General features: G+C 47.1%; 1 long non-coding RNA gene across 1 annotated transcript in view; it reads left to right on the forward strand.

Annotated features, from left to right (window-relative positions):
• Nucleotides 1-14,811, forward strand: part of LOC123780756 (uncharacterized) — a 31,952-nt gene extending 17,141 nt beyond the window's left edge. Inside the window, exon 3 of the long non-coding RNA XR_006776501.2 lies at nt 13,841-14,811. This is a non-coding gene — a long non-coding RNA (uncharacterized LOC123780756). The remainder of the gene's footprint in view (nt 1-13,840) is intronic.
• The last annotated feature ends 1,366 nt before the right edge of the window (nt 14,812-16,177 follow it).

Consider the following 16,177-nt stretch of genomic DNA (forward strand, 5'->3'; position numbering starts at 1 on the left):
AAAGAAAGGTGGAGGTGAGGTCTTCCACTCTTGCAGGGTAGCTCGGGGAAAAAATGGCCACACCTGGAAACTGACCAGTAGGAAGCTAGACTGCTTGCTTTGCTTTTATGCTCTGACCAGCAGTGCACAGGGAACATGCCCTGGGAGCGGGTGGAGGGGCTCCTGGGGTGTGAAAGCCAGGCTGCTGCTCACTTAGCCCTCCCAGAGGCAGAAGCAGCCTTTCCCCCCAGGGACATTCAGGGAAGAAGCCGGTGGACAGGAACTAGAACTGGGCTGGGGCTAGCCCAAATACTGTGCCTATGTATGAATTACAAAAACACAACCCTCTTCCCTTCTTCAAGACACTTTGCTTACATCTGTTGGAAAATTGTTATGGGCTGATTGTTGGAACAGGACACATAGTGCCATCTGCCAGAAAAGTATGGTAATAAATATACAAAACAAATGCCTTTGCTATAAATGGTGGTCCTCTATATGTAGTCCTCTTATGTAGTGCTCAACTTGAACAACTGTATTAGGCAATCCTGTCAGAAATCCAAAGTTCTAATCAAAGTGCTTCAGGGGTACCCAACCTATGATCTATCAGGAAGACAGGGAGATGATCTCTGGGGTCCCTCTCATGCCAGCTGTTTTTAGCGTAAAGTGTTCCAGGGGTGCTCAGATGGGGATTGTGATTTCTCCTGTTTTATTTACCCTATCTTTGATACTTCTAAACAGCTCCCTGCAGGCATACTGAGTAACTGGGTTTTAACACTTGTTTAAAATGCAGATGACTCAGCCCCCATCCAATAGTTTCTGGTTCTCTAAGTTTGGGATAGGATCCTGACGACTGTTCTTCGTAGTAATTTTGGTAGAAGCTATAGTTTGAACATGTCTGTCTTAGCAGAAAGAATCTGAATTTGCTACATAAGAAGTTTGAGAGTTGCGTCAGGGCCATCAAAAGCTTAACTTCCTCTTCCCAGTATCTTTATCAATGAAAAATCCTTAATGCATTTGTTGTCCTGCTATGGCTAATTTGTGATACACTGAATACACAAAATGTAATTAATGGAGATGACGCAGATCTGTTTGCCAGAGGTAAAACCATGACGTTTCAAAAGAAAGTACTGTCAGCATCTTTGAGTTTCATGTAACCTGTTATTTGTATATAGCTAGGGATCAATAGCAGCCTGATTTGGGGCCTTTAATGTGTGTGTGCGTGTGTATGTGTGTGTGTGTGTTGCTGAACATAAAGAGTAAGGGGGTAATATCTTTCCTGCATTTGATTTCTCAGATTAAGATGTTCCCACATCAGATGGCTGTGGGTTCACCCTGAGTATTAGCTCTGAGGTTGGGCATAAATAACTGTGTGTTTCTGCCTTCTGACTCATGCCTGGAGCTTTCTAATCCCATGGCCTAAAGGTCTCAAAACAGATAAAACTGAAATGTATGTCTAAAATTCCTGGGGGCTCTCACCAGCTATTTTGGAAATAAATACAGCTTCCTGCCGGCGAGCTTCCATTTGTCCAGAATTACCTAGCTGCAGTAGGAGCTGCCCACACAATTACACTCTAGTTAAAGTATTTTGGGCTCCACCCACCCTCTGCCCATTTTAGCATGGTGTGATGGAGGCAAGCAGGCCATGCGAACCCGTGTGGAAATGTCACCAATTGACTGAACGCCTGGTCTGGTTGCAGGTGGGGCCTGACTGCTGGCCACGAGCTCCCTACTAGCGTAAATACAGATGACTTTTCCAAATTCTCTCGTACAAGCTCGCATGCTTTAAAACTAATAAAAGTAGGACAGACCTCATCTCTCTCCATTTTACAGAATAGGAAACAGGCTCAGGGAGGCTAGCGTGTGGGAAACATGAGTGTCCTGATTACTGGTCCAGTGCTCTAGGAGTCTCGGTTCTCGGCATTGGGATCATCTGGGGGAACTTTGAGAAAAGGCAGATGCCCAACCCAACCCCAGCTTCTCAAGGGGCGAAACCTTGTGTTTTTTATAAAAGCACCACAAATTCAAATAAGCAGCCAAGGTTGTGAACCCTTAGCCTAATATGTGCTTCATTGAAACACCCAAGAAAAATAATGGGAAAATGAATTGAACTGAAGTGGAAGGTGAGAAACCTAGTTTGTCCGATGCAGGAATAAAGTCCATTAGAGCAATACGACTGTGCCGCAGGTTACATTGTACAGGAGGGCACCCTCGGGAGTCGTGCAAAGGGCAGAGAACCTGCTACGAAGAGACTCGTTCATAAGATCCCTAAGAAAACAGTAAGAATGCATCAGGACGACAAACTGGGGGCTCTGGAGAGCAGATCCCCCATTTCTGAACTCATTTGGGCTTCGACAGTGCTAGAGAATGAAACGATATACAGGCTACCCAGTGTGGCTCTCCGTGGGTGTGAAACAAAAGAGCCCCATTTAAGGCACTGTCATTCTGTTGGGGTGATACTGTCTTCTCTCTTCTCCCATCCGTGTGCCCTCTCTAAGTGGGGCTGACTCAGAGACCCCAGTGGTGAGGAGGTAGGAGTTGGAACAGCTGGTCTGGTCGCAGCTCCATCATCACATGCTGTGAGATCCCCTCAGCTGAGCTGACCTTTCGTTTTCTTATCCTTGACGTGGGGAGTCTCATTCTTACTCTCCTTGCCCTGCACGCAGGATGCACCGTGACAACGTACGCATACGTGTATACAAGTGGAGAGCAAGGCGTTACCACTATTACCATGATAGCACCCACCACGAGAGTCATTAGTGCCAAACAGTGTGTTCTATTCGTCCCATGTATCTTGAACTCCCCATTTCCTGGAGGCCTAATCTCTTGTCTCTCCCTCTTGTGAGAATGTTCGAAAAAGCAGTGGGTTCCTTCCCTTTAACCACCCAAGCCAGAACACTCTGGAGAGTTGAAGCATGGAGAGAGAGAGCCAGGCAGTTCAGCTCACGACAAGAGATTGGAAGGATGAGGCTGGCAGTACATCAGACAGATTGAGACTTGAGACAAAGTACTGAGGGCTGGGGAGAGTGGCCAGGCTCCAGGCTTGTGCTGTCCAATATAGTAGCCATTGGCCACATGTGGCCATTTAATTTAATTACAATGAAATAAAATTTAAAATTCAGTTCCTCGGCCACACTAGTCGCATTTCTAATGCTCACCAGCTATGGGTGGCAAGCGGCTGCCATATTGGACAGTGCTGATAGAGAACGTGCTCGTCACTGTAGAAAGTTCTGTTGGACAGCTCTGTTCTAGACCTGAGCAGTTGATGATGTTGACATTTTCCACGCTGTGGCCGGATTTCAGTCTGAGAACACCATTCTAACGTGAGTGCACCAGAAGGCCCGGGAAAGCGAGGAAATGTCTGTATTCTTCCTGGCCTGCCTCACCCTCTCCCTCTGATTCAGACTGGAGTTGGGGAAACACTGATGGGAGTGGCTCTCTAGGTAAAGCTGGAGTAGGGAAGTGCTGGATGGGACTAACTTGGGATAGCAAGGAGAGTGAGGACCTTCCTTGGACCCTTGGGAACAGCTAGGAGGAAATGGAAAGCATATGTAAACCAGATGAAAACCACTGAGAGCTTTCCTTCACTACCAGCCCTCTACAGACACCAGCCACTGCTGCCTGGTGCTGGCTCGCCCATCAGCCTTTCAAGATCCACCCATCAAGGCTGGGTGGGAAGAGAAGCCCCAGAAAATCAAAGAGGTCATCTGGCCAGGGCCCTGGAGCCCATGTAGTGCCCCCCGCCCTTCTTGGGAACAGACCTAGGCCAGTTTGGTCAAGCAGAGCGCTCACATCTTCTCTGGATGGTGAACAGTAGCCACGAGAGAGAGCCCCAGGTGGTGATGTTGGCTCTTCCCCCAAACCCCACATCCTGGCTGAACTAAGGCAAGCTTCAAGCCAAATTCTGCCATGCTTCCACTTTTAGACAGAATTTCTTTAGCCACCCAGGCATAAAACCTTGATGACATAATCCTGATGAAGCTCCAAATCTCCATCCTTTTTGCTTTCTGAGGCACGATGCTGGGCCCCCAGTGGGCTTGGTGCCATCAGAAATCCCCTCTGCCCGTGGCCAGAAACTGACTCGGGGTCAAGCCCCAGGCGCTGTCCCAATGGGATAGGTGTCAGGGCCTGGCTGGATTCTTATTCCCTAATCATTCCAGGTGAGTGGGGGATGGGGGCGGGGCTGTCTCTGAACCCTTTTAGCCCAATCACACGTCTTGACTGTCTTTGATGAGAGTTGTTTCTAACATGCATTATGCAAACTAACAAGTCACTAATTTCAGCAATAAAAACAAATTCTGATATTCAATATGCTAATTAACACATCACTGGCTGTTGATGGAGATATCGATTGCAGAAGGACTTGCAGCTGCCCCTGGAGTCGGCCAGCCCTGCTAGAATGCTGGTCGACCCCCCTCAGATTCTGCATTCTAGCGGCGGGACCACCCAGCAGGTGCCGCATATCACCCTGATTATTAGCAAATACTTCAGTACAAATGAGAAAAGGCGTAGTATGCTTCCATTGTAGTAGGGAAACTGAGGCACAGTGAATTCAATTAACTTTAAATCACACAAAGAAACAGAACTGAATAGATTCTGGCTGCTCTGAATCTGGGACCTATTTCACCCCACCCCCAGTCCCAACGCCAGCCTGTGTTCCCTCAAACGGGGGGGGGGGGTGCGCATGACCCACATACTCTTGGTCATTCTCCTGTGATAGCCTCCGCTCCTCCCCGCTGGCTCCCACTCTGCTGGTCATATGTCCAGGTAGTAGGGGTACCTTCCGAGATGCTAATTTGTCTCTAACTCTTTGGGAGACTGAATCTTATGGACCAAATATTGAATAATGCAATGCTTTGTTCTCCATAAGCCTCCTGCTTATTTAAACAATTATCATGTGATCTTTGCTTAATTCAACCTTCTAATTATTTAAACAATTGCCATATGATATTTATTTAATCTAACCTTAAATTCCAAATCAACTAGGGATAGGATGCTTTTTGAAGGGCGAAGACACTTTCTTATTTTTTTGTGTGTCTAAGGCTCAGTGTAGTGCCTGCACTTACGTTGACAGTAATCAGGAGTGGATAAAAGGAATATGACTAATACTATCGTACCCAGGGTACAGAGTTAGACCTTAGCCCAATGGCAGTTCATAGGAGGGAAGACTATTACTCATAAAATAGGCCCACATTTTTACAACCCTTACTGTGTGCCAGGCTCTACCCTAAGCACTTTATATATTCATTTCATCTTTATACAAATCCTGTGCTATGATCCCCATCTTACAGGTAAGGAAACTGGGGAGCAGAGGAGTTAAATGACTTTCCTAAGATCACATAACCCGCGAATGAGGGAATCAGGATTTGAACTCACTTGGGCTCCAAAACACGTGTCCCTTCCCTTACAATACAGTAGTAGGAAGAAAATGGAATTTTTACACCCACCACATATCCTACCCCAAAATAACACATAAGGCAGTTTCAAACGATCCTGTGCCAATCAAGTGGCTAAAAGGCAATCAGTCTTCAAGCTGGGGATCATCAGTGAATCTGGGCCACCATCCAGGCAAGGAGAGCCATGGGCATCAGTGGGAGAAGAGAGGAGTTTTACGCTCACAGCCATTTCCTGGAGATGTGTTTATGAGTGTGGGGGTGGGGAGGGATTGCTAGGGAAGAAGAAGAGAAGACAGAGAAGGAGGAGAAGCAGGGGAAGAGAAACCTTACAGAAGAGGAACGCTCTTTTTACGCTTAGTCCCGGGGCAGCCCCAGGAACAGAAGTGCCCCCATAGGACCTTGTGTCAGAGAATAGAGATGCCTGGGGCCCGTGGTCTGTCACCTGATTGTCGCCGTGCAGGGGTGTAGGCCCAGGGGGTCAGAACTTGCGGTTTTCAAAGAGGACCGCAGATCTGCATTTTTGTGTGAGATTTCCTGATGTTTAAAACAAAAGCGCCCTGAAGGAGATGAAGTCTACCGCTTGAGAACTCACGTCTTAGACAGCAGGAAGGTCTGAGATTCAGAACTGCGTTCATCCAGAATGAATGCAAATGTCTACATCTGAGTTACTGAAAGGAACCCGGAGAGTTTCCTGGCCCTTCCCCAGGAGGCACCTTGGATGTGCGGCAGAACTCCCCTTCGTATTTTCCACGTGCCACACATGCGCCCCCCACTTCACCGATTTTACCACCTTTGCGGACCACACGCATCACAAAGTATTTAGTAGTGTTTCTCTGTATCGGCTCTCTAGATATTAACTCACTTTTTAAAGCGTAGGCTGCCATAGCCTATCATGAAATCAGGTAGGATGTGCTAGACCCAGATTTTCCTGAGGGTGTTAAAGTAGACAGCTAGGAGTGGAATTAATATCGCTCATTCTGTCTGCCACTTAAACTCATTCTCGGGTGATATACTCTTCATCACCAGGAAGCCCTGCCATTCCGAAACAGACTCTTTCAGACAAGACGAAGATGGAATATTGGAGAAGCAGGAAGAGACAAGACTGCTGGGCTCAAAGAGGAGCAAGAGAACCACAGAAGAGAAACATTCTATCCCACTTGATGAGAAATATGGAACTGGGGAGCTGAACTGTTCATACACGTGCTGTGCTTTTATTAGAGAACTCCTGTCCCCTACCATTGGTTCAGGAAAGTCTCTGTCCATCCCCCATATCTCATTTGCCTGTTATCTCCCTGTTACTGACGACAATCAATAGTTTACAGGGGTCCTTGGGCTCCTGCTGTCTTCTTGCTCACTCTGGCTGGTGTTTTGGCTGTGGTTTGACCGCAAGCCCCTGCTTTGGGTATGGTTAGGAAGCAGCAGGTAGTGAGCCAAGCTTCAGACGTGTGAGCAGGCAGCATTTTCATCTCGAATCTTCGAGGCCTGATGGCAATGGAAGAAAATCCCTGGTAACGTCCCCACAGGAGGGCTGGAATGAAGTGGCTGCAGGCATCCGGGGAGGGGGGACTAATTTTATAAGGCGGTGGTACAGAGTTTTCCACTCCAGAGTCATAGGTGCTGACAGGAGGGAGCCCTTGTTCTCAGCATCTTGCCTCAGGCACAAATGACAAATGGACATCATCAAGGTTCAGTCCTTGGCACCCTTAGCTGGTAACATCACCGTGCTGCTGGGTGGAGTTTCCCCACTGACAGCCGCAGGAGAAAGCAGTTTTGAGTGGTTTTCTCAGAGTGATGTTTTTAAGTCATCTTGTTTTGAAAAAAACTTTTTTTTTTTAATTTAAAAAAGCAATTCTTCAGGACAGAGACCATGTTTGTGTTCTGCCCGTCATTGACTTGGTAGTGATGCCTAGCATATAGTGAGTGCTTGACTATTATCAGTTCAATTAAATTAAATCATTTAAACGATTTATGAATTAAATTAGTTAACCCATTTAAGGGGAAGATGGAGCAGTTTGATAAAGGAAATTAAAACCACAGAGAATACTACCCACAGAGCTACCCTATCAGTATGTTGATGAATTTGGTTCCGGTCTTTTTTTCCACATAAATTGAGGTCATACTTTAGGATGAATTTTATATGCTGCTTTTAAGTTCATGTTATATCGTGAGACATTTCCAAGATCATTAGTTTTCCAAAACATCACTTTTAATGACGGTGCGACCCTCCGGTGTGTGGGTGTAACAAGTTTACCCAGTCCCATGTTGGGTGTTCAGAATGCTTTCCGGTTCTCAGTCGGCACTCAGAACCGCGTTCATGGGTCTCCTTCTAGCTGACAGGCACCGAGCCTGACACCAGGGGACAGAGGCGTGGGAAACTTCTAAGTTAATAACACCTGCAGTTTAAGAGGCAAGAGTGGACGAATCTGGAAGGGTAGGAACAGCCAGGAAGGGGGAGGAGAGCCAGGACTGTGCAATTCTTGGACTCTAAGGGAGGGGGAGACTGTTGGGAAGGAGAAAGTGGATGAGTGGATAAGATGTCAAAGGGGGCAGAGAAGTGCTGGCCCCTTTTTGCAAACTATCCTGTGGCCCCTGGGTCACCCTCTGCTTCCTCTCCTGGGAACCCTGCCCCCTCCTGCCACAGGGACTTTGCACATGCTATCCTTGCTGCCTGGATGACATCCACTGACTTTCAGCTCTTAGTCTTACATACCTTCACTGTCTTCCCTGACTCGGCTGCTTCCCTCTACTATCCACCCACAACGGATGCTCCTCTTTGTACACATTTTCAATTCATTTCTATAATCCTTGATTACTGCATGCCTCCTCCACCGGAAGCCTCGTAGATAATAAAAATATGTTGAATGAATGAGTGAAGGGGCAGGGTTGAAAGATGTGCCTTTTCTTTGTAATGATACGATAGATGTGAGCACAGAGAAATAGAGAAGAAAACAAAGGAAAAGGCAAAGAAAGGTTATCCTTCCCAGCCCTCACCCGTGCCCCAGGAGAAGTGCTTTCGAAACACAGGCATCTGGATACAGACAGAGCAAGGCGGGCTGGCCCACATCGGGCAGGGCCAGGAATCAAACCCATGAACTTGGCGATCAGTAGCCCCTGCCATGCCCCTCTGACATGGAGCAAAAATGAAAAGGAAGGAAGGTGGTGGACACCACTTCTTGTCTCCCTGCCGCCTGTTTCCTGACTATTGAGATTAGAAAGGGAGATAGGGCGTCTTTGGAAGGCTCTCCCGGCATGGCAGGCAGCCGGGGGGTAGCCTGCAGAGGCTGGAGATCTGTTCATGCTGCAGATAAAATGACTGAGGATTCAGGGACCTGTCTGGTGGCGATACCGTCAGCCATGGAAGAATCCATTTCTAACAGCTCCTTCTTATACATTATTCATGAAAACAGGAAGACAGAGCCGATAACATCAGAATGATGCCGCTGTCCAGCAAATCTAATGACTGTAGCTTAAGGGCATTTTAACTAGCATGGAAAACATTATGGTTGCCAATTTGAGGTCGGGGAGGCTCAGAGAGCTAACTCAAGCTGGAAAAGCTGGTGTGAGTTTCCTATTTGGAAAAAAGGCGTGGCCTTCCACTGGCAACATCTGTTTCTTTGTGGTTGTCTGGGGCCTCCCCACCCTCTCATTTCTTAGTTTCTAATGGAGAAATTAATGCTGCTCTAGCTAAACAGCCTTAGGTTTTCAAATCAGTCCCTATTTTCATATCCGTCAGTCAAAAGGCAGGGACAAGCAATAGGACTTTGTGGAGGGCTTCGCAGGATTTCAACATAAATTATTAGCCTCTAATCTGTTCAAGCCTAAGGGACGAGAGCTTTTTAAACAGTGAGAGGATTCTGCTGTTGCTGAGATCTGATTTTGTGCCCAGTTTCTGATTCATTACAACTGCAAGATTCATTCCATCCTAAGCCCCATCCAACTTGCTGTCAAATAAGCCAGGAGCTTGGTTTGTTGAAAGGGGAGAGAGAAAATTGGGAGGGCAGGGCAGGTCAGTTATCCGAGAGGCAGAGGCTGGGAGAAGCAGAGGCAGCTCACTGCAATTCTTAATTTGCCTCTTATTTTCTGTCCTTCGCCTAGAATGTTCTGGCTTCCTGAACATTGGATGATGCATTCAATTACATCCATTCATTCATTCCCCACAAACAATTATTGAGGGTGTACTGCTTGTCCAGGGTGCCTGCAAACCACTTGCAACACTAAAAAATAAACCAGGCTTTGATGCCTGCCCTCATGCAGTTTAATTTCTGCAAGCAGTTGAAAGGAGACTGAAGCCCTTCATAAAACAGCATTTCTCCAGGTGTGCTGGGAGAGGAAATGATGTGCCAGGTCTTCAGATGATCAGGTTTTATCTGAATAATTGCATATTTTATTTTCATGTGTATTATAGAAATAAAACTAGGCCTTCTACCTGTCATTTCACAGACGCTTGCTCAGGGGGACTGGTAAAGCTGATTTTAAGAAATAATTATTCATAGACCAAGTGGTGTTGTGATATGCAAAACCACAAAGTTGGTTCATAATAGTAGTAGTAGTAGTGATAGTAGAAGCCACCCATAGTTGAGAGTGCTTAGCATGGGCCAGGTATTTTCGGTAAATGTTTACAAATATATTTCTCGTATAATCTCCATCGTGATTCCTGGAGAAAAACTGCAGTGGTTTGATCCCCTGTCCATCTGCGTGCAAGATTATAAGCTGCATGAAGGCAGGCACCACAGCCTTGCTCATTTTTTAGTTTGCAAATAGTTTGCAAGTCATATACCCACTATAATTACTTGTGGGATAAATGAATAAGTGAATGTAATTGAACGCATCAACCGATGTTTAAGAAGCAGAATATACTACACGAAGGACGGAAAATAGCAGGCCTCTCACTGGCTGCTCTCTTTCCTGCTTCCCAAAGGATGTGGGGCAGCCTGGCTTCCTCCCTGGGGCTGCCTGGTATCACCCAGAGCAGCCAGAGCCCAGGGTGGGGAGGGTGGGTATAGGGAGCCCAATTTCTGCCTAAGTACTAGCTTATTAACCAGTCCAGCTGGTTGCTGCATTTCAATCTCCTTCTGGTTCCTGGTCTGGTTTGGTTAAGATTCTGGAGGCGAGGAGGCATATGATTAATTCGCAGCAATAACCATTCACCTTCACCACAACCTCCTGTGTCATTATCATCCCCATTTGCATAGGGGAACAGGCTCAAAGAGCTCAAAGAACTTGCTGGAGGTCACAGCTAGTGAATGGCGAAGCCAGGATTCAAACAGATGTCTTCTCTCACATCTTTAAGAAAATTCATATTTCAGGTAGCTGAGCCGGCCTTCTTCAAAAATCTCTAACACGCTCCTATAACTGTTAGAAATCGCAAAGTTTAAAGAAATATTCTCTCTGCATAGATTTTGGTGTGTAACTAAAGTCTTATGAAATGAAATAATCATATGAATGATTAAATTATAATTATGACAGGGAAGTGGCTGCCCATTTGGAAAGACTTAAACATTTTATAGAAGCTCGGTGTTCACACTGGCCAATTTTTCCCCTTGATTCTTCTCTGAATTCCAATGAATTTTTCATCAGTTTATTAATTACCACGTATCATGGATTGTGCTATGTAATTAAGGTCTTATGTGTTCCTCCAGATCTTATATTTGAGTTAAATGTTAATTTTTCACAGAGAAAAATTAGGAATTTGACAACCGCCTTCCTTCCTGGCAATAGAATAGACATGCTGCCTGTCAAAAAAGATTGAGTGCCTGAGTCTCCAAGATATGGAGTGATAGATTATTCAGCATGAAATTGCAAACTCATTTGCCCAAGATCACAATCAATTGCTGACAGCAGTTTTTCCCCCCAGAAACCCATTTGTGAAGAGCATTTGGTAGTCTAGTCACTGAATGTTAACTCATATGCCATGACTTGCCATTAGTCTTTGTAACTTTTCTTTCGTCCCTGTCTTGGTTTGCTTTGTTATAATTTCTACCCATCTCAGAGTCACCAAGAGAAATGAAGTTATATTGTACGGGTCCATTTTCCATAGTATTCTTACCATTAATAGTTATAGTAGTCCTTACCACATGCTCTTGGGAGACAACTCTCAGGGCTCTCTTATACTTCCATACATCCCATAAGCAGGGGTCCTGACTCTTTGATCCAGGTTGTCTTTTCAGAGATGTTGGTTAGCAAAGAGCCTTGGAAGATAGAGATAGTGCCTCCCACTGAAGCAAAGAGCAATGCTTACTGCCCATTATAAAATATTTGGCTCCCGAAGCTCAGGGCCCCGCTCCTGTAATACAACCCACTGTACGCGTGGGCATCTTTGTCTGGCTCCACGAGAATCAGGCTCAGGAAACTGGCACAAATGCTGATACTCTGCTGCCATTGATGTGAGTCATAAAGTCCTTCATCCATTGCCTCTGACCAGAGTCTTGCGTCATCTGCCAACATTTATGAAAAGGTGGTAGGGTAACTTACAAGCTTACAAGTGGGGTGAACTCTCAAACCTTTTGTAGTTCTTGGCATATACCAGGAACCGTTTAAAAATGTGTGTGTAGGGGCGCCTGGGTGGCACAGTGGTTGGGCGTCTGCCTTTGGCTCGGGGCGTGATCCCGGCGTTGTGGGATCGGGCCCCACATCAGGCTCCTCCGCTGGGAGCCTGCTTCTTCCTCTCCCACTCCCCCTGCTTGTGTTCTCTCTCTCGCTGGCTGTCTCTATCTCTGTCAAATAAATAAATAAAATCTTTAAAAAAAAATGTGTGTGTCTGTGTACACACATATACATGCAAATATTTATCTATTATATGTGTTAAATATATACATATATATCTGCTCACATAACAACCTTATGAGATATTACAATTATCCTTCTTTGACAGATGAGGAAACTGAGGCACAGAGGTTACCTAAGTAGGCAGTGGATCTAGGGTTTGGACCAGGCAATGTGGTTCTGGTATCTGCTCTCTGCTTCTTTGCCCCCCCTCCCCGGGACGGAAGACCCCAGAGCTTGCCTCAGTGGCCGAGTTCCACTTTGAAAATGAAGTGCTGCTTGGTACACGTCCAAGAACAGACAGACCGGATGTCGGTGTTAATGCCGCTTCTTCCAAAGTTCCAGGAAGTTCCTGAGCATTCCCTTCGCAAGTATTTATAGAGCACCGGTGTGTGCTGTTCCAGGTACTTGGCGAGGAGAGAAAAGAAAACTGGGCACTGCTTGTGCTGGAGTCCACGATTTTGGTGTCCAGAGTGCTGGGGGTGCGAGTAGGCCAGGCTGGCGGTGGGGGGGTGAGGATCCTTGCTCCCTCTTGCAGTTTCCACAGAAGACGCATTTAGGATGTCCTGCTTGAAGACCTTCCTCCTGCCCTTGTCCACTCTTCACAGGGCAATTGCTCCTTACCTTCTGCTTTCCAATACCACGATTAATAATAAGAGTAAACAATGATGATAACACAGTGTTTCAGTAAATGTGTATCACGTGCTTACTTTGTACCTGGCGCCATTATTGGCATTTGGGATACACAGTGAATAAATTACACCCTTGCCCTCCGGGAGCTGACGTCTAGCTGGGGAGATAAACAATAAGCAAACAGACAGATATATAATACCAGCGTGGATAAGTTTGTTGAAGAAAAGCAAAGCAGAGTGAGGACAGAGAGGGATAGCAGGAGAGCTATTTTAGGTGGTGGCAGTGGGGCTCTCTGACCTTAGTGAAGGGATCATTCATTCCTGCATGATGGATATTTGCTGACTGCCAACTCCATGCCAGGCACGGAGGTAGGCTCTGGGGTACTGTGGTGAACCAAACACAGGTGTTCTAGTGAGGAGAGATAGGCAATAGGCAGAAAAATAAGGCCTGGGGCCTGGCCCTGGAGGAAAGCACCATGGGACCAAATAAAGCAGAAAAGCAGGTACGGAGGTCTGGGGCCTAGACAAGGACGTTGCAAGCTGGAATCGGGCAGATCAAGGCAGGTCTTACTGAGGAGACATTTGAGCAAAGTTCTGAAGGAGGGACGGAACAAACCACAGGGATGACTGGAACAAGAGTGTTACAGGGAGAAGGGACATCAGGGACACAGGCGTGGGGGTGGGAGCCAGCCTGCGTGGTTGGTGAACAGATCGGAGACCCGTGTGGCTGGCGCAGAGAGGACTGAGGGAGACAGAGGAAGGCTGAGCTCCGAGTTTAGGACCTCGGCTCTCACTCTGTGTGAGGTAGGAAGAAATCAGAAGGTTCTGGGCAGAGAGGTGCCATTGCCTGGCTTATACAATAACAATAATTGTAACCCTGGGATAGCTGCCAATTATTAGTGCTTCCGAGGCTGATCACTACGGGTGCCTTTCCCTAGAATCCTTGTGGCGACACTCGCAGATAAGCGTCACTAGTGCAGGACTCTTGTTCTTTAACCCAGCTGGGCCCTCAACAGAGCTCAGCGACCCTTTGACCTGTGGGCGCTCATTTTTTCCCTGCCTTCTTCTCCACAGGGTGAAGCCTGTCTCGACTCCAGTCCGCTTTCCTGCCTCATGGGCCGAGCCCCACACCTATAAACGTATCTGCACCCTCGACCTCGGGCATCTAGACCCCCCGTCTTTGAGAACGTCAGGCCGGTTCGGTGGGCACAGGGCGGCCCAGCTAAGGCCACGGTGTTGTTGGCCGTGTGTCTAGTTCACACCAACAGACATGAGGAGAAGGCTGTGTACTCCTCAAGGCCCCACCCGATTTCTCTCCTTTTCCTCACAGCCACGGTTCTGAAGAACAGGCCCCACTCCCTGCCTGAGGAGGTCTGGCCTCCACCTAACGCCCGCCCCCATGTCCCTAGCTAATCCTTCGCCTGGCTTCTTTCGCCGTCCCCCTGCTCAGTTATCCAGCTCTGCAGATCTTAACTACCTCAGACTCTGCCGCCCTCTTCCCGCTCTCACTGCCCACGCCCTGGTTGTTGCTGTCAGTCACTGGCTCTCACCCGCACTATTACCAAGGCCTGGCTATCGCAGAAAGGTCACCTGGCAAGTTTCTGAAAATGCAGATTCTCAGGCCCAACCCCCAGAGAGTCTGATTTTGTCTGGACTCAAGGTAGGATTCAGGCATCTGCATATTTATTTATTTATTTATTTATTTATTTATTTAAAGATTTTATTTATTTATTCGACAGAGATAGAGACAGCCAGCAAGAGAGGGAACACAAGCAGGGGGAGTGGGAGAGGAAGAAGCAGGCTCATAGTGGAAGAGCCCGATGTGGGGCTCGATCCCACAACACCGGGATCACGCCCTGAGCCGAAGGCAGACGCTTAACCGCTGTGCCACCCAGGCGCCCCCATCTGCATTTTTAATAAGCTCCCCAGGCCATCCCAATAAGGGGATCTCTAACTGCACTGTTAAGAAACCACATTACTTAGCATCTCCTCAGTCTAGTCCATTCTGCACATGATTAATTGCTACAGATATGACTACCCACTATTTTTCGAACACTTATCATATCTCAAGACTGTGTTGAACCCTCCATATGCAAATCGCTAAACAACGCTTTGTTTTAACTACTAGTATGAGCCCTATTTTACCTTCAAGAAAACTGAGGCACAGAGAACTAAGTTAACTAGTCCAAGGGCACAGTCTCTCTGACCCAAAGCCAAGTTCTCAGCATTGTATTTTACCACCTCCCGTGCCTCCCACTCTTCCCGTTCACCTATCCCGAGTGACCTCAGTTTTCCAAATGCACGTTGCTGCTTTACACCTCTGAGCCTTCGTCCGTGCTGTTCCTCTCTTCCAAATTACCATCTGTATTAGTTTCTATGGCTGTATGAAGTTAGCAGCTGGGTACAATATGGCTGGTTCTTTGCTCAGATTCCCACAAATCTAAAATCACAGCGTTAACTGGGGCTGCATTCTCATGTAGAGCTCAGGGTTCTCTTCCAAGCTCATTGGTTGTTGGCAGACTTCAGTTTCTCCGCTTTCTCTTCTGGCTGTCAGCCAAGGGTTGTTCCCAGCATCTGAAGGCTGCCCACATTCATTGCCCTGTGTCCCCCTTCATCTCTAGAGCTAGCAGATGAGAATCTCGTGATGATACATTCTTCTCATGCTTTAAACCTCCTTTGCCAGGACAAGCCTAGTCTCTTTATAAAAAGTTGCCTGATTAAGTCAGGGCCACCAAGGATAATTTCCAGATTTTTAAGGTCAGCTGATTTGGGAATCTTCATTGCATCTGCAAAATCTCCTTCAGCTGAACCAAAATCAGTGTTTGAGCGACTGGAAGAAGGTGTGTGTACACTGGGGGCTGGGAAGCTTGGGGGTCATTATAGACTGCTGCCCATCTAATACATGCAATTGAATTCTACCCCTGAAACTAATAGTACACTGGATGTTCACTAACTTGAATTTAAATAAAATTGGGGGTGGAGAAACCGCTTCGCCCAAGGATTACTGCCTTCCTCCATGCCTCTAGGCAGAGTTCAAGTCCCCTCTGTTATCCACATTTGTCCAATGTAACATCATATTCGTTTACAGCTCGTTTCCCCCAAGCTGGGCTGTGAGTCACTTGAGGGCAAGCACCAAGCTTTAGCTATCTTTGTAGCCCGGGCCCCTAGAACAGCAGCCAGCTCACTACCTACTTGCTACCTGAGAGTGAGTGATGTGCCCAAGCCAGCTCGACAGACAAGAAGAGCACTGGACTTCAAGTTGCATACACGGCCGGAGAATGGCTGTTGACGGAGCCCCCGGAAGCCCCAGGAAACGCCAGCGGTAGCCGCCGGGGCTTCCAAAGCTTTTACAGAGAGTACTCAGGACAGGCAAGTGCGGCTTCGGTACCCCGAGGACCAGCCCCGCCGTGA

Source organism: Ursus americanus, chromosome 17 (assembly GCF_024610735.1).
Source record: "Ursus americanus isolate L20-20 chromosome 17, mUrsAme1.1.p, whole genome shotgun sequence".
Taxonomy (NCBI): domain Eukaryota; kingdom Metazoa; phylum Chordata; class Mammalia; order Carnivora; family Ursidae; genus Ursus; species Ursus americanus.